We start from the raw sequence: 25,871 nt of genomic DNA, 5'->3' as shown, positions 1-25,871 counted from the left end.
ATTGATGGAGTGAAGCAACCCCATTATATATTTGAACAAAAAAGGGGCCCTCCCAAATTAGGCACTCAGGTGGTGGCACGGGTCACACCACCTTACAGCCGGCCCTGAAGAACATTGCTGAAGCAACCTCTCTTGTCACACAATAAGGAATTGGAGGAAATAACTGCAGATTAATGCAGGAAATGTTATTTTAGAAGCATTTGGGTGGATCATTTCTACCCATTGCATGGTCATGTAGCACTCTTAAAGTCGGGTGCCCATTCTGTTTCTGGGGTTTCTCGCGGAACGTAATCAAGTTGACCTGTAGACACTGTGGTTGGTTGCTTTTAGTACTGTTTAGTATTCAACTGTATTGGATAGTGGCAGCCGAGGGAATAACTCACTAGTGTAAAGTTGAGTAGTAGTTGACATTGGATAATGGAACGTACTCTAGTCCCAAATATTGAGAGGGGTATGAAAGGGAAATACGCAGGTGGTGGGTGTGGGAGTAGAGTGCAGTCCAGCAGTGAGGGATTTTCCAGCCAATGAGTAGTAAGGAATCCTGAAACTCAGAACAGGCACTCTGTGCGAATCTGCGGGACTTCCAGACTTAGGGGGTCATTCTAACCCTGGCGGTCCAAGACCGCCAGGGCTAAAATGACGGGGGCACCGCCAACAGGCTGGCGGTGCCCCGCTGGGCATTCTGACCGCGGCGGTTCGGCCGCGGTCAGAAGTGGAAAACCGGCGGTCTCCCGACGGTTTTCCGCTGCCCAAATGAATCCTCCATGGCGGCGCAGCAAGCTGCGCCGCCATGAAGGATTCTGACACCCCATACCGCCATCCTGTTCCTGGCGGTTCTCCCGCCAGGAACAGGATGGCGGTATGGGGTGTCGCGGGGCCCCTGGGGGCCCCTGCAGTGCCCATGCCAATGGCATGGGCACTGCAGGGGCCCCCGTAAGAGGGCCCCAAAAATAATTTCAGTGTCTGCTTTGCAGACACTGAAATTTGCGACGGGTGCAACTGCACCCGTCGCACCTTCCCATTCCGCCGGCTCAATTCTGAGCCGGCGTCCTCGTGGGAAGGGTGTTTTGCACTGGGCTGGTGGGCGGCCTTTTGGCGGTCGCCCGCCAGCCCAGTGCAAAACCCAAAATACCCTCAGCGGTCTTTCGACTGCGGAGCGGTATTTTGGAGGGGGAACTCTGGCGGGCGGCCTCCACCGCCCGCCAGGGTGAGAATCACCCCCTTAAGGTGCTGCAAGGTGGCCAGAGTAGGGGTGTGGGTTGCAGCTCAGCAGTAACTTGTATCAAAGGGATGTCATAATTATGCCAAAGATAACACAGGTAAGCTAAATCTGTACTACTGAGTTACAGATTTTTTCCTAGTCTCACTGGAGGGGATCCTTCAGGAGTAATGACAGAGACTAAGGATTTAAATTCCGAGATATAGTAACAAGACATGGATGTCAGGTCAACAAAAGGTCTGTGGTAGCTGAAATGACGTTTGCACTATGTTCCTCCTCAGCCCCTCAACAATCTATGATTGGCTGCTAAAGGCTATCAGAAGGGCAGGAAGTGGAAACTAACGGAGGTAAACATGGATTATGAGCCCTAGTTACTCTTTCTGAGGCCTTTATGACTAACTTTGGAAATACCAGATTAACATGTACGCTATTCATGGAGGCACTGGCAGAGCTAAGTCAGGGTCTCTTCACCGAAATATCTAATGTGCTCTGAGGTGCGTTGAAAAAGCTTTATTTTTAGGTCTCAGCACTGACATACTGAGTGCAAGGCTTGAATGTAGATACTTCCGCAGAGCTTAAACTGCAGGCAGTATTCAGAGGTGCAGGTAAAAATGGTGCAGTGGCACCGAGGCCTCTTGGACTCTGACAATTGTTGAATTTTACTATCCCAACAGCAGGCACGGGGCCAGTGCCCTTGCTAAGACCAGGGCCCATTTCATCCTTCCTGGCAGTGTTCTGGCTACAGACGGCTTTTAATTAGTTAACAGACAAAACATTGTTGTTCCCTCCTGGTTCATCTATTTGACTTATTTTTGCGTTGAATTTTCGGCAGTTAAGAGGAAATTACCACCCCCACTACTGAGTGGCACTGACTGAATGAATTTATGAAGAGCACACTACCCTACCGGGCAAGGGTGTGCAAGTCAAGACTAGGATGGCCTAAATCACGTTTTATTTTCAGGGCAGTCACTTTCTAAGTAAGTCCTCTTTAGATTAATGCAACAAATGTATTTAGTGTGATTATCCTACAAAATCTGGCCTTGATTGGTCCGACTCTCCCCCGGAAATAATGGACGTCCATGCAATAGGTCCTCTTGGTGCTGGGGAGGGACTGAATCATTTTGGTGTGGTGAAAGGCAAAGACCACAAAACAGGTCATGTTGTTAATAATATAGAGTAATAACAGCATGGGCATAGCTGCCGCAAGGGTAGCTGGATTAATGTGCTTAAAGTTAGTGCACTGTCTAATTTATAAATGGTTGACTCTCAATGATTCTTGCTTGCCGTTTTGTTTTGTTTGTTATGTTATGTTATTCGTTCTTATATAGCGCCAACTACCCGGAGGCCTCGTAGAGCTGCGGATGTCGGCAATCTCCATATATCACTGTGGTCCAGGCTACCCCTGTCATACCCAACCTCTGCCCTCACTCCACTCTAGGTGTATTTATCCTCTGGTTATTGTTGCCAATGGCAGACTGAGTTGGATTACTTCACCGATTAGTTTACCAGGAGGTCAGGTTTCAATCCTGAACTTTCCTTTTTGTACTAAATATGGGTTTCAGATTTGTTAATCCAATTGGTTCAGTTGAAGTGGACTAAAATAACAATCCCCAGAATACATTGTGTTGTTAAAGAAAGCCCAGGACTGGAAGTTGGTGGGGTCCCTGGTGAGAGAGTCATCTCATAATCGTATGTATGAGGCTCTGCTATCTACTGTAGATCTGTGTCATGCTAACTCCCGAGGGCTCATTAGCCAGATATCCAATTGTAAATTAAAATGAATAATCCATCAATCATAGGGTGAGTCAGTTATGCAGAGTAAGGTAAAGAACACAGACGGCAGAGGAGGCAAGGTGAATAGCTACTGAAGTAAGAATAAGTGGATGTGAAAAAAATAAAGCAATGATGAGCCACTAGATCAATGTATATGTTTATGGGAGAAAAATACCACAAACTCCTTCTAGTTTAGGTTTCATTGACACTGGAAACAAGTATTGACAAATCCACTCTTTCTGACTTTTTATAGTGAAAAGGTTTTCTCGGGTATAACGGCGCAGGAGAGAAAAGAAAGAATGTAGCTCTGTAAATACTTGGGCAGCAACAACTACAACTGGACGTACTTTTGAATAGTTTATTCAGTCCTTTTTTACAAAAAAGTCACTACCTGATGTAGTTATTACTTTTGAATCTTTAGATGTATAACAGTTGCAGGTGTTACATATTAAAACATTAGTTTCTCTTAAAAACACGGTTTCTGACTAACTCTCTGATTGGAATTAAGTTGGAGAAAATATCTCTTTGTTAAAATAGAGTGATATCAGGGAGGGCCGTGGCTTAGAGGGCAGCGCCGAGACCAGCAGAGACTGACCACGTTTGGAGGGAACAAATAACAAATGTGAGGTTTCGGCTGTAGAAAGTAAGGAGCAGCACCATCAGATACGATTATTAAACTATTAGATGGCTGGTATCATTTTGAAGGTCAGGAAGTAAAAAAAAAAAAACTGAAAGGTTCTCTGTGATGTGCATCTTCATGGGGCTCTGTAGTGAGGTGAACAAGGAAGCGGCCGGCCTGTACACGCGCAGTCACTCCATTTAGGCATTTTACACTGAGAGCTGGTGCACAGTGGAACTGCCAGGTAGGTGACACTCCTTGCTTTCCATCACTCCTGAGCCGAGAAACTCTATCACATCACTGCAGCTCCCATTCTGGCCTGGCAATTTCCAGGGAGGCGGCCATCATTTAGAAGTGAGGCCTAAAGCAGAATGTAAAACCCAGCACAGCCGTCCATGGGTCCACTGTGTGCAGAGCGACTGGGCTATGGGCCTCAGATGCACGTCATGAGCTGCGACCTCCACTGAAAGCAGCTTCAAAGAGCCACAGTCACTTAGAAATGACCACAACATGGAGCCTAGCAAGTCTCCAACCCGTGAAGTCCTCCTGCACATTACAGCACCAAAGTGACTAAAGAATTCCTCAAAAAGTCTGGGCTAACGAAACATTGATGAAATGCTGGTTTCAAAATTTTGTCAGTAGCCATCAATGGCAACCAAGCAGCTGGCTTCAATAAATGGGATCCAATAAAAACCAAGGCAGGCAACTCAGGCTTCCAGCCTTTCAATTTCAGTTTATTATAACTAATACAGTGGACAATAAAAACTCCCACTATTTCGTTAGTCAGAGACAGGTGAACTGTGTGTCCGTGCTATACGAAGGACTACTGGAATTACGTTACGAAGCAGGGCCAAATTATGCGGCATAATGTGGCACAAACTGTGATAGCATTATTTACTTACATTTTAATTTCAAAACGTATTGACACTGCCAGATTAACGCCTAAATACACCAACCAGCAACTGAGATGTCACTTAAGTAAGGTTTGATTTATTTAAACTAGAAACAAAATTATTTTTGGTGCAATCTGCAAATTATGCAGCAAATGGTGGATTATATGACAACTGCATCAAATATATAACCGTGCGAAAAACACCACAGAAACAATAATAACAATGGCCCTGGGTATGTAAGCAACAAAGTACTATTGATCAAGAACAGAGCAAAGTACATGATCTATTGACTATATTCAAATCTGAAATTAGTAACATTGCAACTTCCAAATAATAACATCACTACATTTTAGGGCTTCTTTGGCAAATTAGACCAGAAATTATATCCGCAGAATCAATAAACAACGGCACAATAGGGAAGTTGCTAAAATAAAGTAACTTGTTCTTCTAATGGATGTTAACTCCTAGAGAATGTTCACTTGACCACAACGAAAACGGAGGCCCCTGGAGCAGTGGAAAAGGGTAGGGAACAAACTGAAGCTAGACTATAAACGATTGAAAACTTCCCTACCAATCTGTGACTGAGTTGGATTCCCATCACCCAACAACAGGTTTTGAGAAACAGTCATAAGGCCAGGAATCAGTATTGCAAAAAGACTGTCCCAGAGCAACTCGGAACAGAAGGTTAGTTGCAGCCACTCCACCCATAGAAGGAGTCCAAAATCCCCAAGAAGGAAATTTCCCTGCCAGCTCATAACAATGCCCACAGGACAGTGACTTGTTGAGGGTCTGTGAGGCACTGGGCAAGATATATTTTGGAGTCCCTTGTTTGGAACAACTTGAAATTTGTTACCCTTGTCGGATTATTCATGCTGATGCTAATCGTTAATAAATTATATTGGGGAAATAAAAAAAAAAAAACGAAGAGTCAAACTGCCTTGTGTCCACTAGTCTAATGGCATCAAAAAAATCTCCCAAAAGCATTGGTAAAGCCATTACTTTTTAAGTTTATATTTAGATTTGTTTTAGTTGCAACATTTTATGCAACAATCAGTATTTAACCAGCTGGTTTCTCCGATTGTAGGAGAAACATGCTAACGAGGACTTGTTAGATGTTTAGTGTACTAGTGCATATTATTAATGTATGACACATGTGCCCAACAGTTGAAATTGTAGCTTTAGTTGCCAAATATTTACAACCATGAACATATTCCCTTTTACTAATTGTTGCTGCACCAGTGAAAATGAAATTGCAGCTCTAAGGATTTCCCCTGCCTTACACCTCTTCTCTTTTTATATGTTTTCACTCCACTGGCTAGACAATTACCGTGAACCTGCTGAGTAAGAAAAATTGGACAGGGCAAGATACAGAAGATGAGCAAAGACATAAAGAGAACAATATAGTGAGAGACTTGAAACAGAGAGAGAGTATAATAGAGATAGTATAAAGGTATGTGAGGTATGGAAGGAAGTAAGGTAAAGAGAGTAAGGGGAGGTAGCCAGAGGGGAAGACAGGGAGAAGTAGAAAGAGGGAGGTGTAAGTAAAGAAAGAGAGGCAGCAAAATGAGTAAGATTTTAAATTACGATAGAATGATCTGAGATAGGGAGAAGGAAATGTGGAGAGAGGCAGAGGAGTACTCCAAGGGTTGTGGAAACGAGAGAGGTAATGTAGAAAAAGAGGTGAATTAGAGAGAGGTAAAGGCTGCGAGAGGTACTCATAGACACTTGAGGAAAATTAAAGATGTGCAAGGCAGAGAGACAGCAAAATGAGAAGCGTTATGTACAATTTCGACAAATGGGGAGAGTGGAGGGGAAGACAGAAAACTAGAGAGGGGGTGAAAGGGTAAAAGAGAAGATAAATGTGGTGTATAGCTAATCGAAGCTGAGAGAGATATGTGAAATAAAATCAGACAGGATTCACACAGTTGCAGAGAATTGTGAAACAGAGCTAGAGGAAAAAATTGTGAAATAGAGAGATCTATGGAGAAAGAGGTTGAGAAAGATAGTTGAGGTGGAAGGGATGGGCTGAAGTGTAGGAGGAGGTCCAGAGAGTTATATGTGTTTGTGAGAGAGTGAGGGAGAGAAAGAGAGAGGCGTAGAAGCTGACGACTGAGAAAAAGATGTAGAGGTACAGAAATAGAGGTAGTCAGAAAGGAGCAAGGTATTTAGCAAGGTGAAGGAAAGGGAACGGAGGTATAATGAGAGAAAGAGGGTGTGGAGAGGTGAGGTCGTGAGGGAAAAGTGATGTAGAGAGAGAAAAGAGACAGAGAAGTCAGGATGGGTGGAGGAGTAGAGTAATGGCTAGAGAGAGGTGGAGAGATGAAAAGTAAAGTAGTAGAGACATTAAGAGAGAGCTAGGTAAAGATAAAGATTGGGCTGTTTGAGAAGAGAAGTAGATGATGAGGAGAAACACAAGGAGGTCAGATCTAAAAAGTGCAGTGAGTTACAGAGAGATCTATGAGGTAGAGAGTTGAAGTGTAGAGAGTACATTAAGAGTGGTAGGTAGGCACAGCAAGGAATAGAGAGAGGGGCAAGCAGGTTCATTAGAAGGCAGAGTGAGATGAAGTCTAGTGAGATGTATCAGGTATATTGAAAGAGAGATGAGGTAACAAAAGTGAGGTAGAGAGCAGAGACTGAGAGACTATATTGAAGTACATGGAGAAGTGGAGAGAGAGACTAGGACACAAGGTTGAGGTAGAAGAGGTGAAATGAAGTAAGGATAGATAAATATGGCACAGAAAGATAATTTTCAATCTTATTCGAAATGCGAAGTGGATAGTCTTTGACATTCGGACTAAATACCTGTCAGTCTGAACCTCTCATCCAGTTGCCTGAGAGTGTGGGTGTTAAGGCTGGGAAAGGCAGACATACTACACAGAAAGGGGTAGATATGTTTTTTAGTTCAGTGTAAAGTTTCTGCGCTGGGTTACACAAGGGAAAAAAGAAGCACAGAGCCATGTATATGCCAAAGATGGCCTGCTTCTGCTCACTATCCCTGCGCTGCTCTACGGTAGGCTGCCTAGCACCACACGCAACCTGTCTACCATGGTGTGTTCTGTCTAGCAGAGGTTTTGCACTGGAAGCGAATCATTCTTGTACAAAAACCTAAGCATAGGGAAATTCCTAAACATTTCATATATTGGCTATGTGCTTTACAGCGCAGCACACTTGCAATAGCTGGATTTTATGCTGAAACATTTGTCCATGTTAGCAAAAGCTTCAAGGAGACCTCATTTTTTACCCAAAGCCCCATCTGCCTATCTTAGTAGATTGGGCTTGTATCACAAACAATGTCGCTTGCGCTAATCTACCCAAGTAACTCTTCATTGACACGATGTGACACGAAGTAACGCAAAATGCTATTTGCGCTGAGATAAGTGAACCTTTCGAAATGTGTGCTGTTTTGGCCAAGCCTTCACGGCCATAGCCCTACGCTTCTGTTAAGCATGTTCATCTGTCAATTTCTTTTTTTTTTTCTAAGATCAACGTTATTATGGCAGAAAGTTCGACAGTCCCACTCACTTTACCAGGGGGTCCCTTGGAAGGTGGAGGCCCTGGGCAATTGCTCACATTGTCCATGCCTTAAAACACTCTGCAGTGGTGAAAAGTAATTTCATCCCATCTCTGCAGAAAACCAGCCAACTGGACCCCGACAGGCGTAGGATGAACAAAGCTCAGAAAGGGCTCAGGGGGTTTCTCACCAGGGGGAGGTGAGGCCAATGAAGGGCATCATGGACCTTGTTGGATCTTTGCCTGCACCGTGTCCTATTTGTTCTGGAAAGAACTGCCGGGTAACTGGCACTACTCCTGCTGCCTCCCGAACTGGTGGGCTTCTCCTGAGAACGGCAATACAGCTTGTAGAATACCCTGAAGCCAGTAGGTGAGCTTTGATGGGACTGTTTAAGTAAAGAATCCTCCTTCTCGCTGTCCTCTCACCACCAAAAGGCATATCTGACAATTGCACTCATATGTACATTTTATACATATGTTCAACTTCATGCAGAGTAGTAAGCACTCCACTCATGTTCTCCTAATCTTCGAAAAATAACAACTTCACATGCAACAGACAGTACTGCAGGGCTCTCAGTAATCCCCAGGCACTGGCCTGGCCTGTGAGTACCTCTACAGAGCTTCTACTCTCCCACCCCACAGATATTGGTTCCATAAGTGAGTAGCCTTGCCTCAGCCTCAACAATATTCAATATAGGTATTGCTGAGAAGGGGCCTGCACTTAGGGCATGTCCACAGCCAATGCCCAACAGGTACCGTGTGGAAGAGATCTGAACATAGGGACTGCTGTCCATACCCTGTGCATAATGTCCACGGCCATAGAGTACAGCCGGCATGTACTGTGGGTAAAAGACAGAGCACAGGGCATGGTCAATCCCTATTCCCAGTTGATATGTTCTGTCAATACTGTGAGGAAATGTACTCTGCAGGGGTAATGCTCAAATGCCAAGCCATGCGAGAGCTACATACCTGTACTATACAACCCGGGTATCCTTACACTTTTACCCAGTATTCTGATATTGGATTTATAGTACAGGTTAGCTGAATTTAGTGTATTCTCGGAAGGAAATTGGAGTTGGAAGTAGGAACAAAGCACATTATTCACTCCACAGATAGACCAAAAGCTGCAGTCGCTCTTTCACATAAACTTCAAAATTCCACATTCCTCCGACAAACATAGCACCTTGAGGGCGAAAGAGATGAGTGGACGTACATGATCAACTCTCCCCTACGATGACCTAGAACCTGAAATCTCTGTCTTCCAAAGGAGTAAATGGTCAGCTCTCAACCTGTCCATCCCACTTAAATTGTCGAGGGTAAACCCCTCTCTTGATTAACTGCAAATGAATCAGATATCCTTTTCCCCACATACTGAGCAGGAGAGGCGTTAGTCATGGTGGACTGTGGAGAAGCCAAATCTTTAGTACTTGAACTTGGAGAAACGTCTCGTGCCCCCTCCTCCACACCTCTAGACCTATTCTATGTAAGTGTGATGTGGGCAATCTTTAACCTTTGAACTATGTACTGGTCTGTCTGAACCTCCCATCCAAGCAGCAGGACTGTGGAGGAGTTCGGACACATCCTCTTGCACCTTGGAAATCACACTTTCGTGTCACATCTTCCATATTCTGGAACATCTGCTGGACTGCTGGACTGGGAGCCGTGAGCCCCCACCCTTTGAACTGACGAATAGTCAACACTCACCCGATGGACTGTGGAGTGATCAGCCCATTAGCTCTTGGATTGTGTCATCAGTCACCCATCAGCAGGCCCCATGAGCTGTCACCCCTCCACCTGCTGTAGGAGTAGCAGCCAGTCACCCACCTGTCAAACTGAGGAGCTGTCAGCCCCACCACCTGCTGGCTGTGGCTCATTAATCTAGGCCTTTGCTTACTCTCTCGGGACATTTAGTATAAATGCGAAAGGCAGTAGGGCCAAAGGAGGAAAGCTTTGTCCTAGTACAGGTCTCTAATTTTCCATTTCCCACGTGCAAAACCCGTTTCTGCTTTGTATTGCTTAATTAAAGGGTTCTTGGTAAATCCAGGCCTTAACACCACCTGCCCCCACCTCAACTGCTTCTGTAACACAGACAGCAATTGCTGAAACCCAGGGGCAGATTTAAGGAAAGTGGCACTGAGCCCAGTGCAGCACCACTTTCCTTGCACCACTTAGAGGCCCCCTACCGCCACCATGTGTGCACCGTATTTAAAATACGGCGCACCGTGGAGCAGGGTAGGGGGCACCAGCATCATTTTTTGTGACGCTATTGATGCAGGAGAAGCGCCAAGATGATGGCCCTACTCCTGCAGAGTACATAGGGGCCCATTATGAATGATGGTATGCCCCCTTTTAATGCTTGTTCTGAGCAGGCGTTACAAGTGCCAATAAAAACGGCGCAAAGAAATCTCTTAGATTTCCTTGCGCCATTTTTTCAGCTCCCCTTACGGGGGAACACCACCCTTGCATACATTATGCCTGGCGCAGGCATAATGTGGCACAAATGTTTACAAAGTGGGGCAATACAAGCATTGCACCACTTTGTAAATATGGTGTGTGGGAAATGCCACCATATCGCCACATTTGTGTCAAAATACATGCTGCAAATGTGGGGCAAGTTGGCGCTAGGGGCTTATAAATATGCCCCCCCAGGTCCTAAAACGTCAACAAGTGCAGCCTATCAACAGCTCCCCTCTAATGTCACTGCAGGGTTTATCTCTACATATGCTGAGGACATACATGAGACGTGCCACCACTATCTGAATGCCCTCTTTATATATCAGCCGCTCTTCGCAATCTTTCCATAACTCATTACTATCTTTCATTACTTTGCACCAGATGCTCAGAGTGTAATATGCTATTTATTACCATCCTTGACTGTGGGGATTTGCTATGACTCCTATGAAAGTCGAAGCCTCTAAATGGTCATGCTGGCTCTCCCAACCCATTAATAATGACAACAAATAGGTTAATATTCCCTGCAAGTCTTCATTGTGTTATGAACACAGGTATTTAAGGGGCCCAGAGCCTAAGCTCATTGTGCAGGCACATTGTGGGAGCAGGATGACAAGAACAAAAGTTACATTTCCCATTCAAGCTCCATATTGTTTTTGCTCACAGCTACTGCAAAAACGTCTGGATGGTATACTATTGAATTCTGAATGAAATTAGATTTTTTGGTCTCAGAATGTATCGTTTTTTCTAGTTTGGTGTAAATCTGTTTAGTAGTTTTTTTTGTGATATATGCATATTTGTTTCTAGTTTAGTGTAAATATGTTCAATAATTTTTTAGATATATGCTTTATAATAAGGTCTCAGGCTGACTTCAAAGATTCACTCAATTTTATTTCTGGACCATTTTTTCACAGATTACTCACAGATCTGCACAAGGGAACTATTTTGTTTTAGAGGCTACTAAAGCCTGTCAAACACTAAACAGTGTGGGGCTGATTTAGATACTGGTGGAGGTGGTTACTCTATCACAATAGTGACGGATATTCCGTTCCCGTATTAAGACCCCATTATATTCTAGGGTGATCTCAGTACGGTGGACGGCATATTCACTATGTTTGTGACAGAGTATTCCCCCGCCAGGATCTAAATCAGGCCCTGTGGCTTGAAAGGAATGCCAGGTGGGTATAAGGGATGAGTGAGAGTAACCTTAGATCCTGGAGAGGATGTGGGAGGTGCTAAAAAACAGCTCCCTCCCTCAAAAATAAAAAGCCCTATTTTTTGGGAGAATTCATGGCTTCAACTCCTGAATCACAGATCCCATGAGTAGGCTGTAAAGGATGGCATGACCAATGACAACATCAGTGAAATAATTTGTAACATCACATATTACTACACCATTTAAATCACCAATGACATCAGTATGGGCATGCTCAGTGGGTTATGTTGAAACTGGGAGTAGACCAAGAGCTCCCCTGAAGGTGAGGTTACACATCATAAATAATTGCAAGTAATAAAATAAGGCTAATAAATAACAGTACCTGCTCAAAGATTTGCATATCTATGTTGATGTCATTGGTGTAAAGGGTGAGGTGATGTCACCAGTGACGTCATAACTGACAGTAACTGTGACATCATGTGTGAGGTCATGAGCTGTCCCTTTGTGCTGAGTTATGGTTTATTCAGTTAGCTACAGCTAGCTAGTTTAAAAATGTTTACGTTTTCTTCCATCACGGAATTTCAGAGTTTAACGTCTTAGGGACTAAAGAAATCATAATGTACCCTTAATATGTACAACTGTGTGTGTTCACAGACAGAGAGTTAGAGAGTGAGAGACAGACATAAAGTGAGAGAGAGAGGGTGAGCTAGATAGGCTTCTGCCTTCCAGGGTTCTCTGCATCCCTCCATCAATCCCGTTTCACTCCACTTCATTATCTTCCTCCCCTCCACCCTCATCCCCTTCTGAGATGCACAGGGTCAATCCTCAGTAGGTAGGAGGATGAGTTTAGGATCCACAATGTTTGATTTGTAAAAGAATAAGTGCCAATGTCCACAGTTCTGCTCAGAGTACCGAGGCTGGTGCTATTAAATGTCCCTCCTCTTTACTCCACTACTAGACACTGCCTCCCCTTATGTCACTGTTGCCCCTGCTTTCTCCGTCTCACTGCTTTTTCATCTAATCTGGTCCTCCTTCTTTCCAATTTCTCTGTTTCTCCTACTCTTGCTTTCTTGGTCAATATCGGAAGAGGAAAAACATGTTGACCCCCAAAAATGAGTGTCGGTGCCCCCGTCCAGCAACCAACGGCTCAAACTAAGCACCGAGGCTCCACAAGCAGTAGTTGAATTGTGTGCATGATCAGGCTGATTGAGTCAGGCTCAAATTCTCTTGAATCACAGTCTGACCGCAGGCTGTTACTTATGGATACCGCAAATAGTTATTCATGCTAGATTAACTGAAGTAGGATATTTGCTTATGCTGAGCAGGACATGGATGTCGCTTTCTGTGCACCCTCATGGATGTCGATTCATCCTAATGGCAGGTGCAGTGGAAACGACACCACACACCCTATGACTACTGAAAACTCCGGTTTGGCCGTTTATCCCTTTCCTAACCCCTCACAAGCCTTCTATTTGCTGCTTAAATGCTTATGGAAGGGTTCAGAGTACAGGTTGCTGCCGTCATAACCTCTGAGACCAACCTTGGTAGGGTTAATCTCAGGGACATCAAAGGCTTATGGCGGTGATAGCAGCTGCTGCACCTGGCCACCAATAAATGGTATCCACGGGTCTCTTTTAGAAAATGGAAGGAAAACAATCAAGTCTATAAGTAAATGAATTGCCAGGACAAAGTGCAAATGTCAGGCCACCCAAAAGCAGGTTCTGCAGCAAATACTCTACCATTCAGTCTGATATCTGGAAGCTCTCAAGAGCCTGGAGAACTGAGACACTTGGTTACATGCAGCTTTGTGCTGAAGCATCAAAGACTTGGTCAGAACTATTTCATGAGTCCCATGGCCCAGTATCTGTGAATCAGAGCAGTTCATCACTGGTGTCCCGGGTCTTAACCCTACAATTGGACCCAAAAACAGATCACCAAGTACACCGCACTAGCACTTGACCCTTAGGGTTGCGAAGGCAAGCAGTCCAAGGGTTACTCTGGGAGGTAGTATGTGGGTTAGAGACTCAGCTTAAATACAGCATCAGACGTCTGTAAATAAATCACTGTCCTGCCAGTACTTTGGTTTATAAAAAGAAAAGTAATTTAACACCACAAAAACTAGAAATGCTGATCATTATCTACAAGCAGCATTTCTTACGAGTACCAATGGGAGCAGTACCTGCAATATCCTTATGGGTATTCTGTAGTGGTAAAATGCATTGGCCCATTGTCCTATAAAAGGGAATCTCTTGATGGGCCTATGGGGAGCCTGTGCAACTCAGTTCACTCACCTATTTGATAATCCCAGTAGATCACTCTTTTTCCCTTCGTCTGGCTTCAGTGACCCAGTACCCAGCTGTCCGGCCAAGTTCTTTTAGTTCTTTGTAAGAATGACAAGTCTTCCAGTATTGCTGTCAGAGGGCAGCCTCAGTGATGTGCATCCAGAATAGCCCTCCCAGCAGGGGAGATGTTGTCCCTGCCACAGCCCAGCTGACACGTTTGTACTTTTGCATTGAGAGAGCCGGCTCCTGACAATCTGTCCATTAGTGGCAGCACCAGCTACAGTAAAAATGAGATGGTTTCTGAGTCACAACACTCTAAGTCCTGACCGTCTTGAGGCTTGGGATCTTCTTCTAACCCAGTTACAAGCCACTACCCTTAACAAGCCAGGTGCCCACCTGGGTCACTGTGGTCATGCCCTCTTCACAGTTCTTCTTGTTCTTCAACCACAACAGTGGTCAGCTTCCTCCAGCGCATGGGTGATTCTCGGTGCTGGACACTTGGCTTCAGAACACCCTCCATCGAGTGTCCCTGTGAACCCTCCAGTTCAGTTGTTGGTTGTCATCTGTACTGGGGGCACTCTAGGGACCTTGAACCTCATGCACGGAAATGTGATAGAGATCTCTCCTGATGACGTAGCAGTGGCATTGAGCATTCTCACCTGGGCTCCCTCAGAGCTTCCATCTCCACAGAAGTGTCTTCCTCATGGGAGGGTGAAAGGGTACCTCAACCACTCCACTTAAGCAACTGGTCAGCTCTGTCCTTGAAGTAGTTCCCAAGCAGCCTCTCCTGGCAGACATGTCAAATTGTAACAGGTTATTGGTCCTGAACATGGAAAAGGGTGTTGGTAGTCGTCACCCCAAACTTCGTGTTCTACGGATTATCCCAGTCTCCATTGCTGAATGCTCAAGGCTTCTGGGTAGGAAATGTTGTTAAACCGAATGGAAGTTTCTGCCCATCTTTATACTCATGTTGCACACAGACATAGTCTATTCCCGTAGTTTAAGTTTATGACCAGTTCTGGGCAGTTCTACACTTGTGTTATCCCCACAAGGACTCGTCCAGCTCTGGCTTTTGTTCAGAGGGTGAGGATGACGGTGGAGTGCTGCAGGGAGTCTCCAGGAAGGGTAAACCGATAACAGGGGGCAAAAGTATGTAAGCTGTCCGACTCGAACTGTTACTCGGGGGAGGGTGGCCTTCCTCTCTTTAAAGCTCTGCTGTCTAAACCACTGCACTGCCTTATTCGAATGTCTACTTCTAAAAGTCCTGCAATTCACATCTGCTGTCTGGGCTCTCCCCAACCCATCATCTTAATTACGGCTTGTATTTTATGCCACAAATAGCAATAGGCAAATAGGTAAAATCCTGAGGTATAGATACTACTGTTGTGTTGAATTTGTTGCCCTATTCGAAGGAGAGGTTGTTTGTACTTTTAAAGATTTTTAACATTTTTATACATAAAACTCTGTGCATTGACTTGGGGCAATTGTTAAAGACTTGTTACAGAGTACAGACCTCTTTTGGGTTTTGAACTGGGCCATCTAGAGGGGCCATTTTTCCTCACGGCAGTGCCCTAGTGTTCCTGCAAACATTACAAGCCCCTCCTATTTAAAGATGGCCGTAGCACAGATGCACTCGGTGGGCGACCCACTGGTGAGCCAAAGGCGCACAAAAGGCAAGCCCGCCTACGCCCGTTCACGTCCCAACCGCGGCCAGCACCAGCCACCATGCTGGTCGCCTTCCAGAAGCAAGGTCCAAGTTAAATTATACTCCTGCAGATTTGTATGGTATGAGAGCCTCCGTGGGAGTACATGTAAACCAGTGTTATTGAATTGTTGTGGTCCAGTTAACTGTCGCAAATGCAAACTCCCACTAGATCCTCTAAATCTAGGGATTAGGGAGAGGGTGGACAGGCCCATGACCAAGGCTGAACTAAATGCGGCCCTAATGAATGCTCCCTCCATAAACACGTGTTGGACATCTTTAATTTGCTTGTTGACATCGAAGTAGATTTTCTTTTTATGACCGAAACCTGGTTAGGCGAGAATTCCTGACCTCAGCTGCAGATTGCGCTATCTGAGATTTATGCTTGTATCTACAAAGACAGAGTTGGCAAACGTGGCGGAGGTGTAAACTCTTAAATGCTCCTCCTTTCAGGTCAAGGATTTAAAGGACGCTGAAGCTCTGGGCTTCTGCGTTTCACCCCCAGCTCAGTGCTCTTTTACGGGGTTCTATTTTATCATCCCCAGGGTTAGGCAGCGGATTTTATTCACTCTCTCAAACAGGCTTTAGCACATAAGATTGTCAATTATGCTGGCTTTACGGTTCTGGGTGACTTTAACATTCAGGTGGAGAATGCCACAAATCCTCTGGTACAGTGTTTCCTTAACACGTGGCTTCCTTAACAGAGGCTTCCCTCTGGACCCATTTCCTCTTCATATTTTGAGGCAAATAGTCGACTGTATTTTTCGAACTTTTTACTGGCTTGCTGCAATCTGGGTTGGTACCTAGATCATGGAAGAGGGTGAATATCTTCTTAAAAAAAGCCTAATGCTGATCCCGAAATCCTGTCTAATTTTAGACCCATCTCCTGCTCTCCTACCAGGGGTCTCAAAGCTGCTTGAGAAGATATTAATACAGAATTATAAAATTGTTTTGACACCTTAAATCTTTTGCATCCATCACAATCAGGATTCAGGGCACAATGGCACAGAAACGGCCCTTAGGGAAAGAACCCATTACATTAAGGTAAATCTTGACTCTGACCACAATGCCACCCTAATCCTGTTAGATCTTTCCGCAGCATTTAACACAGTCACATACCATGTGGCTGAAGCCTTTTCACTCAGATATGAAGACCCGGAAGTGTGGTGTACCACAGGGCTCATCTTTGAGCCCTACACACTTTCACATTTAAATGTCCCTGTTAGATTTCTTGATTGAATCCTTTAGTATCCAAGCTGTCTCATATGTGGATGACACCCAGCTTTTGCTGACCCTATGAGGGCAACTCGTCCGAAGCCAAAGAACATTTCTCAACCTGCATTGTGGCACTAATGTGATGGCTCAGAGCCAACTGCCTGCAATGTAATCCGGCAAACGGAGACCTTGCTCTTTGTACCTAATCCTCTTCTCAAGTAGTTGGGTGCCTGGCTGAGCAGTTGCTCACTGCCTCCCCCCAAACAAGTGGCAAAGAACTTAGGGGTGCACGTTGATGTTTACCTGTCTATTAAACCCCAGCTCTCTTCAGTTGTGAAGGCTTCCTGCTGGATTCTCATAATGTTAAGAAAATGTATAGATTTTCTGCCTGTGAAGCTCGGAAGGCAGTAGTCCCAGTCCTGATCCTGTTCAGATCAGATTATTCCAATATTCTCTATTTGGAAGGTCCAGAATACTTAATTCATCGGCTGCAAATTGTGCAGAATACGGCAATCCGCCTTTTGTTCACAATACATAATCGTGCCTTGGTGTTGTACTACTGTAGCCAATTGCACTGGCTATTTGTGAGGTAAAGGATTGTCTTTAAAGCCATTGCCATTGCCCACCCAGCCCTCTACAAGGCAGGACCCAAATACCTGACAAACAGCTTAAAAGAATACTACCCAGTCAGTGCCTTACGCTCTAAGGCTGCCTGGCTGTTAGTCATCCCATACAATAAGCGAAATAAACTTGGGGGTCCGACATGTTCTGTATTGGTGGATAAGCACCTGAACAAGCTCCCCCTCCAACTTAGAGGTATCCCAGGCAAATCATCTTTCAGAAACAGCTAAAACCCATCTTTTCAACCTTTAAGGTGGCAGATTACCCCTATCCATTTGACATAACGCCGGGACACTCTTGTAGTAGTTGTGTGTTTTAGAATTGTTTTCATTCATTCATTCATTCATTTATATTCATTCATCATATAAAGCTGAAGCCACTGGGGCCATGATTACAGGACAAATTCACCCTCCAACCATATTTTCGCACCACAGTGCCTAAATCTTGAATATAGAACACCTAACTTCAGAAGAAAGTAGTCAGCAAACGTGACATGTTGGCTCGGTATATTCTGATTGATGGCTGTTAAAAGGTCTCTTTTCCACAGCACACAGGTACTCCACTGCAGTTAGAAAGGTCTGCCCAACAATGAACAATGACAGGTTTGGCCATGCCGTAAAAATGTCTCCCTAGTTCAGGTACTGCAACATGTCAGTGTGTTATCACTTAACAGCCAAGGGGGCAATTTTAAAATCGACCAACCCTCCCAAGTAGCATCTCAGGAGAAAATCAGAAAGGCTGATGCCTCTTTCGAATGTGCCTAGTAGAAGTGTCCTCATCTGCCTATTTGGAGACATCACACATTAACGCTGGGGGACAGTCAGTTCCAATGGATTCTACAGTATGTCTTCTCCCAAAAGATAAGGAGAAGGAAACTTCACAAGAGGCTGATTTTTCCATATTGGCTCAACTTTTCCTCATTGTCAATGACGGGGGTGGAGTGAGATAAGGCAACAATTCCATGGCATCAGCTAATTCCAGCTTCAAATTGCTAAAGTTCCAAAACCAACCTATTTTCAGTAAATCTGGAACACTCTATCAAGCCATAAGTCCTGAAAACTCCCCTTACCATTTCTGGACCTTCTTGTATCCCTGTGACATATCCTGTGTCCCTTTGACACAGGCACAGCTTTATGGTTAAGCAAAGAGCAGGTTAGCTGGATTCCAACTAGCAATGCCATCTTCAAGCACTTAAGTGAAGCAGTAACTAGAAAGGGTGGGTATTGTCTGCCACATAAAACATGTAGCTTCCTGGAAAACAATCACAATACACACATTCCCCCCCAGCCCAAATCGTTAACAGTGGGCTGAGGCAAGTAGGGAATAGAAGGAATGGGGATGGTCAAAGTCAAGAAGTACTGGAGTTCCTTCTCTTTACAAGAAAATTAGTATTCAACATAGCAGGGAAAAAGGAAGACTAAGTTTTAGCTTAGCGCCCAAGAGAACTAGGATACTTCTAAGAACAGTCTATAGCTCACAAGGTAAGTATATATGGGTAAGTAAAGGATTACGTTACTTAACTCCATACCTGTTTGCCAAAATGACATGTATATCTTCAAGGAACATGGCTATGGAATTAAATAAAGTGACTCTATAGTTACTTATACGCACCTAGGTTCTCGATGAACAAGTTATTTACTTTCAGTAAGGCCTTTTCTGGTAGATACCCCATCCTGTGAATTTCCCGCAGGTGCAGAAGGATATAGAAACTTTCATAGAAATTCCTTTGTGCGTTTCCAGGTGGAGTTGAGTGGCTCTGCATCAGGTCTGTCCTGCCCCAGACATTACGTCGGGGCTACTATATATGAGCTACCCCCACTCCCTGATGTCAGTTTTTTTGCTGCCCTCCATCAGCACCAACAAACGAGGAGTGATTGAAATCAGTTTATTTCGGTTTGCAGTCTTTAGGTCAAATTCTTATTAATGATCTATGTGAACCCATTCAACAGAACCAGGGGGTGGGGTGGGAAAGTTGTTACAGTCTTTCTACCAGAAAAGGCACTATATAAGGCAAGTAACTTGTTCTTCTGATAGAGATTCCTCACTGTGTGAATAGATACCAAAGGAGTACCTCCCAGTTGTTGGGTCTGTGGAATGGGTCAGACCAGGAAATCCTGCAGGAAATATCGGTCAAAGTGCCCATCCCACCAGACCTGGTTATCCAGGCAGTAATGCTTCGGGAACCTTTGGAATGATGCCCACATCGGAGCCTGGCAAATGTCTGAGACTGGCACATCACATGCCAGTGCAGTGACAGCAGCCTTTGCTCTACTGGAATGAGCATGCAATCCTTTGGAGGTATATTTCTCGCTTAGCACATAGCAAATCTTAATACGTAGCATAGCCCATCTTGAGATGGTCCTTTCTGCACTGCTTTGCCTTTCTTAGCCATAGAGAAGCTGTTGAAAAGTTGGTCACCCTGTCGGTAACCTCTGGTTTGGTTCACATAGAAAGATGTATATGGGGGAACCACGGGCAGTGTTTGTTGTTCGCTCACTTTGCTGGCCTATGCTATGGTGATGAGGAATGCTGTTTTGATGTTAGGAAGTCAAAGTGAGCTACTGTTTATTGATTCAAAGTGAATGCACATTAAGTAGGTAAGTACCAAATTAAGGTGCCACTGCGTCAGGCAAATGCAGTTGGCGAACCTCTTCAAAAAATGCATCACAGGTGACTTGAATAGGTATAGCAGGTCAATTAAAAGCACGAAGGCCAAAAGGGCAGAGAGCTAACTGTTAACTGTTGCTACAGCAAGACCTTGCTACACAAATGACATACAGAACAGGAGTACATCTGATAACTGCTCTTCTAGTGGCTGTATGTTTTGGGGAAAGATCCAGACAACAAGCTTCTCTCAGCGTCCTGCGTAAATCGATTTGGTTGATGGACGCCTGGCTGCTAAGATGACATCAACAACTTCAGGAGGAAAATCCAAAGCCATCAACTGTCAACACTCACTCTCCTTGCATAGAGGTGTAGATTGTTAGGCTCAGGTGCAGGACAACACTGCTGCTACAACAGGAGGTTCTCCCGATAGGGCAATTGGATCGGAGGACAAATGCTCAGGCCAGAAGTTCAAGGTGCACCTCTCCTCGCCCAATCTAGAGCCACTATGATGACTTGGGCCCTGTGTCTCCTGAACTTTTTTGGAACTCTGGGCAGGAGAGAGAGGGACGAGAAGGCATACAGGAGTCCAAAGTGCCAATGTAGGCACAAGGCATCTCCTAGACAGGACTGCCTTGGGCACTCCAACATGCAAAAGCTTTAACACTGCATTCTTTGCAGTAGCAAACAGATCAAGCCAGAGTTCTCCCCACTGGTAGATGATGCCCTGTGCCACCACAGAGTATAACTGCCATTCGTGATCCGCTAGGCAACAACTGCTGAGTTCAAAAAGATTCTGCCATGTGTTGTGCATGCAGGGATATGCCCAGAGCATTCAGCCACTTCCAGCAATGTCATCGTCCTGTCACAGGACTCACAAACCCACACTACCCTGTCTGTTGCAGTACCACATGGTGCTGTGTTGTCTGTGAGCACCTGTGCTCATTCCCCCATGATGTTTGGAAGGAATGCCTTCAGTGCCAAGTGAAATGCTTGCAACTCCAACCAGTTGATGTCGAGTTGAGATGATACAGGAGACCACAGGCCTCTGATATCCACCTCTATCAGATGACAACTCCAACTCAGTAACAATGCAGTCATCATGACCATTAGTTCTGGGTGGAGTGACAGGTCTGCCGCCCAGCTACTTGCAGTCGAAGAGCCACCATTGTCTTTCGCATTCTCCTTCGAAGACTAAATGGAATCTGACAGATTGCCTTGTTGCTGATCCCACTGAGACTTCAAATGCCACTGCCAAGATCGCATCTGCTATCTGTCATGGTCCCCAGCAGGATACAGGAGGCCCACAGGCCAAGAAGCCTCAGAGCCAACCTCACAGAGACCCAAGCTGCGGGTCACCGTATCATAACTGTAGGAAGCTGGCTCTGTATCTATTATATCAAAATGAGATATAGTGTGCACAGAGTCCAGGGGTTCCCCAAAGGACTTAGCAGAGGCTAAAGTAGATAATACTAATCCATTTGTGGTAGTGTGGCTGAGTAGTTAGGCTTATCAGAGAGTAGTGCAAAGCATTTGTTGTGCACACACAGACAATAGAAGAACACACTCAATGGCTTAACTCCAGACCAATGTTTTTTATTTAGCATTAATATCTTTTCTTAACTTATCGAGTGCAGAGTGGTTAGGACTCATGCATTCGGAGTGAGATTGGAGGTCTTAGTTGTTGTTTCGTCCTGGACAGGCCCGCTGTCCACGGGAGTTCTTGGCCCTTTTGGTTGCAGGGAATTCCTCTGGTGCTTGACAAAGGTCGCTGGTCCTGCTGGATGGGTCGCTGTTCTTTTGCAGGTTCTCTGAAGCAGGAGACAGGCCAGTAGGGCTGCGGCCAAGTCAGTTGTCGTCTTCCTTCTTCTCTGTTGGGGTTTCAGCTTAGCAGTCCTTCTTCTTCTTCTTGTTAGGTCGCCAGGAATCTGGTGAGCTGAGTTCGGGGAGGCCCTTAAATCCTAGATTTAAGTACGTTTTAGTGGTCAGAGGGCAGTAGCCAATGACTACTGTCCCTCAGGGTGGCTACACCCTCCTTGTGCCCACTCCCTTCAGGGAGGGGGCACAAACCTAATCCTATTGGTCTCTAACCTCCAAACCAAGATGGAGGATTCTGCAGAGAGGGGGGGGGGTCACCTCAGCTCTGGACACCTTAGGGGTAGTCCTCGCTGGGGTGGTCACTCCTCCCTGTTTTCCCTTATTTTCCCACCTGACTTGCCGCCAAAACTGGGGCTTTGTCCGGGGGCGGGCAGCTCCACTAGCTGGAGGGCCCTGGGGCACTGTAATCCAAGGCCTGAGCCTTTGAGGCTCACCACCAGGTGTTACAGTTCTTGTAGGGGGAGGTGTGAAGCACCTCCTCCCTGGACAGGCTTTGTTTCTGACCACAGAGTGCACATAGGCTCTCACCCCATGTAGTCAGAAACTTGTCTGAAAGTGGCAGGCTGGGCAGACCGGTCAGTTCTACACTAGCAGTTCAGCTAACATACAGGAGGCATCTCTAAGATGCCCTCTGTGTGCATTTTTAAAATAAATTCCACACTGGGGGTTTATTGTGCTGAGACGTTTGATATCAAACTTCCCAGTATTCAGTGAAGCCATTATGGAGCTGTGGAGCTCATGATGACAAACTCCCAGACTACATACTCAATATGGCTACACTGCACTTACAATGTCTAAGAATGGACTTATACACTGTATGGGCATACTGCTCATACAGCTATGCCCTCACCTGTGGTATAGTTCACCCTACCTTAGGGCTGAAAGGCCTGCTAGAGGGATGTCTTACCTATGCCACAGGCAGTGATTTGTGGGCATGGCACCCTGAGAGGGGTTCCATGTCGACTTTGTCTTTTTCTCCTCACCAGCACACACAAGCTGCATAGGCAGTGTATATGTGCTGCGTGAGGGGTATCCTAAGGTGGCATAATACATGCTGCAGCCCTTGGGGAACTTCCCTGGTCATAGGGCCCTTGGTACCATGGGTACCTTTTACAAGGGACTTAACTGTGTGCCAGAGTTGTGCCAATTGTGGAAACAAAGGTACAGATTTTGGGAAAGAACACTGGTGCTGGGGCCTGGGTAGCAGGATCCCAGCACACTTTCAATCAAAGTTGGCATCAACACTAGGCAAAAGGTGGGCGGTAACCATGCCAACAGTGGCACTGTCCTACAATAACCCAATGTCCTGACTTGTTGAGTAGAATGAATGGCCCGGAAGAGCACAGTATCCAGAAATGTTCAGATGAAGGGGAGCTGTTGTGAAGGAGTCAGATGTGATTTTGGCACGTTGATGGAAAAACTCAAAAAATGCAACAGATTCCCCATCATTTGGAGTTGGTTTATGACTCTTTGAGACAAGCTCACCTTCAGCAACCAGTTGTTGACCTAGGGGAGCACTGGTATTCCCAATCTCTACAGATAGGCTCCTACCACCACCATCACATTTAGGCAGGGGCATAACAAAGGCCCCACAGCCTCCATGGTATGGAGACCCAGGCTTACCTATACTGGTGAGGGGCCCCTCAGCACCTACTGATATGAGTGTGACTGCCACAAAGGCCAACAGGCCCAAGTAACACACAGCAAGAACTGTTTAGCTTCAGCCTTTCTTTTCAGGCAGAAAAAAGGAAGTTGCAATTTGGAACTTTTGTTTTTTGCAGAGGTGTACAGAGGCCTGGAAGGAAAGGTATCACACTGTCTCTCACTATGAAACTGAGCACTGAAGTGCAGAAAGAAAGAGTCAAAAGAGAGGCGACCAGGAGAAGGTCAAAAGGCAGACTAAAGAAAGCAGCATTGCGTAGAGACCGCTGAGAGAGACAAAGAGGCAGAGATAAAGGATATAAATCAGCCCCACACTCACTTGATATGTAGTTCTCCATATAACATGTTAACGGCAGTTCATGGTGTGGTTAGTCTCTTCAGCATATCTGGCAGGAGGGCCCTCATGTTTTGTTATGCTATGCCTTCAGGAAAACCCAAGGTGCATTGGTAAGACCAAAGTGGATGATGGTGAACTGAAAGTGCTCCCGGCCAACCTGAATCCTCAGGTAGCGTCAGTGGGACTGCAGGACAGTGATGTGAACATACCTGTCCAGCAAGTCTAACGTTAACATCCAATCTCCTGGATCCAGGCCATACAGAACTTGTATCTGTCCTTCAAGAAGAAGTTAAAAGGGTGAAGGTTTTGGATAGGACAAAGGCCTCCATCCTTATTTGGCACCAGAAAGTAACTGGAGGAACAATTAGTCTGATGGTGGAACTCTCTTTATTGCTCCCTTGGCCAAAAGACCTTCAACTTCTCCACTCTCTATGGATAAGTGGAACTCCAAGATCTCTCGCAATGTGTGGGGCCATTTGGGATAGTAGAACAGAAAGGGTGGGGGCTATCCATTTTGGATGATCTGGAACACCCTTTGAAAGAACATGATGAATCTTCAGCAGGGGAGGTGGAAATAGATGCAACCCTCTACCAGCCGATCATGCACTGCGAGCAGCATGATATAGCAGTTTTTGGGCTTATGGGGAAATGGCTCGGGTTTTCGTTGCCCCTGGATCTGCTCTCCGGCCTTGACTTCGAAACAACTGGAAGGGTTGCTGTCTCTTCCTCTGCTGATAGCTTCTACAAAATAGGTTATGCTGTTGGTGAAACTGCCAAATTGATGGAGGTGTTCCCTTAGAGTGGGCAGTGGCTTTACCCTCTCTGAACTGTTCAAGGGCGGAGTTCAGCTTTCATTCCAAATAGCCTAGAGCCTTCGAAGGGTATGTCCGTAAAGGACTGTGTGTACATCAGAAGAGAAGCCTGTGGAGTGAATCCAGGCATGGTGCCTAAGCACCAAGATGGTACCCACTGTCACACCCAGGCAATCTGTAGTGTCCAGACCAAATCTAATCAGCTATTTCACAGCGTCCTGTACAATCCAAATGAGACTATGTCAGATTGTACGAAGGTCAGCTGGGACAGCTGGCCAGATGTCCAACACGCTGTCTCATAATGCATTCAAATATTTGCCCATGTCATATTTACTGACCTGAGTGTAAAGCTTGTGGAGGAGAACATCTGTTTCGCAAATGCCTATATCCTTTTAGACTCCGTGTCAGACGGGGTGGTAGGAAAGGAATTGGGGTTCAGGCTATTGATAGACTGGGTGACTGCAACTCCAAGCTCTCTGGAGTATGGTGCTGTATTAAGAAGTCTGGATCTCTTGGAACAGGCCTCTAACTCCTCATCAATTGTCTGTTGACTGAAGGGCAAGATCCTGGCTTGACCCACATTCCCACCAGAATATCAGTTAAAGCCTTACTGATTAGGAGTATAGGCTCCTTGCTGGATGAAGCCGGGATAAGGAGTTCACTGGTTTTCGTGAGTGGGTAAGGTAAGGCCCAGTACCTCAGCCACCTGTCAAATGACTCTTGCAAAAAAGCAGACTCCTCAGTGGCCACAGAGTTAGGTGGAGGGAGGCTTATGTTTGGAGCTCTTGGATGTTAATAAATAAGTTTCCATTGTCACCATAGTCATTGTCATCAACGTAATCAGTGTCTCCCACATCATAGCGTGAAGCATGATGGGCAGGTTCAGAATGAGCATAAAGTTGAGTTCTGGACGGTAGGGTATGAGCCTTTGAATCTGAAAGGACTTTCAACTCTGATTCTGGCTTCTGTGACATGTGTATAAATATTGGAACTGGTGTGGTTGGTCGTAAAATCGGCAGTGGCGTTGAGTGTGGCACTTGAGTCAGAATCATGGATGGCACTGAGACCTTGCTGGTGGCACTGATCCCAATGAAGGTGTTGATATCATGCAAATTCGAGGGCCACAGTTAGCACTGA

The sequence above is a fragment of the Pleurodeles waltl genome, chromosome 4_2 (genome assembly GCF_031143425.1).
Source record: "Pleurodeles waltl isolate 20211129_DDA chromosome 4_2, aPleWal1.hap1.20221129, whole genome shotgun sequence".
Classification (NCBI taxonomy): domain Eukaryota; kingdom Metazoa; phylum Chordata; class Amphibia; order Caudata; family Salamandridae; genus Pleurodeles; species Pleurodeles waltl.
This window is presented reverse-complemented; position numbering follows the sequence as displayed.